The following is a 1,694-nucleotide window of genomic DNA, read 5'->3' as shown; positions in this document are numbered from 1 at the left end:
ATAAAAAAAGAAGAAAAAAAAATTTTTTAAGAAGAGATAAAAAGGTTAAAAAAGGGTTAAATAGAGGAAAAGAGGCCTTGGTGTGTGTGTGTGTGTACACCTGTGTGAGTGATTGTTATCGGAAGACGCCCAGACTGCCCTGTGAAGCGGAAGCTAATGATCAGGACTGCTCTAACGCAAGCCCGGTAACTAGTGGATCTTTAGGAGATCCGACCCACGGTGGGCTGACTCAGCTTGGCATAGTCCGGCGAGGAAGCTGCCTGGGTCTAGGAGTGTGTGAACCCATCTTCCCTCCCTTTTCCTTCTGTGTGGGCTACTGACAATCTGATCGTCTCCCTGGATGCAATTAGAGTATGCGGCTTTATCTCCCAGAGACTAGCCGACGCTCTTTGCTGAAAGGAGGTGTAAGAGGGTCGTAGTCTTTCTTGTGAGTCTCTCCTGTACGTGAGTGCCCTGTAGGGAGGGATTCTTAGATTCTGATCCGCTAGGTCGGACAGGGACCCCCTCAGTTGGTGTGACTGGAAAATGGGGGGGAACAGTCTAAACTTTCCACTTTACCCCCTAAGGGTACCCCAGCATATTATATGTACGTACATTATGGTCCTAAAACCTGCAGGTATTTAAATGATTGGAATCTGTACACGCGTGAAAATTCATTTAAACAATGCCCATTAGAAGGTACCTTTGAGTTAGATAAACTTACATACCTCAGGGAAACCCTTAAATCACACGCCTCTGCTGCGCAGTGCGAGCACTTTCTGTCTTGGTGGGAGGAAGCAACAAAGAGACTCCATGAGTCTCGGGTGCGGAGTCTGAAGGACTCCCAGGAGAAATTAAAAACTGAAGTACAGGATTTAAAACTTAAATGTAAGACATCCAAATGTCTTCCTGCTTCAGTGCAGCCCTCTGCTTCTCTTTATCCTCAATTAGTTAAACCTGACCGTGTTTGCATAGACACCCCTACTCTGCCTAGCTATGCAGCATGATGGGGCCGCTTCCCCCAAAATGACCAGTTTGGGATGGTGGTGGGTTGCAAATCACTTTAGCATTGAGTGGAATGAAATGTTATTCTCCTTCCTGTATGAATGAAGGGCAGCGGAACGTACCTAGGCCGTCCTGACGGAGGGGTGGGTGGGTGAGGAATCGCTTTCATTGGACTGCAGAGAAGTGATTGAGGACGTCACCCTAACCCTGTGGTCCTCAAACATTTCACACTGCGCCCTCGTATCCATGGCTGTGGCCCCTCGGAAGCCGCGGTCGAGAACCGGGGCTGGGAGTGGGGCCGTTGCTTGCTGGGGAGAGGGGTGCAGACAGGGGTCAGGGGGGTCGAGGCCGGGCTGGGAGCCAGGGGCCCAGGCTGAGGGTGGGGTTGGGGAAGAGCTGGGACAGAGTGGGGCTGAGTGGGGCCCCCTCCCTGCCCTCCATGGGGGCTGGCTCAGGCCCTGAGGTGCCCCCATCAATCTTCCTCTGTGTCCCCCTAGGAGTCACGCTCCACATTTTGGGGACCACTGACCCCTACTCGCTAAGCAGGAGCTGGTGATGCCAAAGCCCAGGGAAAGGGAGAACAAGTGCGGGGGCCCCAGCACCGGAACCATGACCCCCCCCACTTCTGTGTGTGGCTCCGCCCCCTTCCACCTCTTCCACCCACGGCCCCACCCACTGTCACCTCTGTTCCACCCCTTCCCCCACTGGCC

The sequence above is a fragment of the Mauremys mutica genome, unplaced genomic scaffold (genome assembly GCF_020497125.1).
Source record: "Mauremys mutica isolate MM-2020 ecotype Southern unplaced genomic scaffold, ASM2049712v1 Super-Scaffold_100379, whole genome shotgun sequence".
NCBI classification, from domain to species: Eukaryota; Metazoa; Chordata; order Testudines; family Geoemydidae; genus Mauremys; species Mauremys mutica.
The sequence above is the reverse complement of the archived record's forward strand: the minus strand, read 5'-3'. Positions refer to the sequence as shown.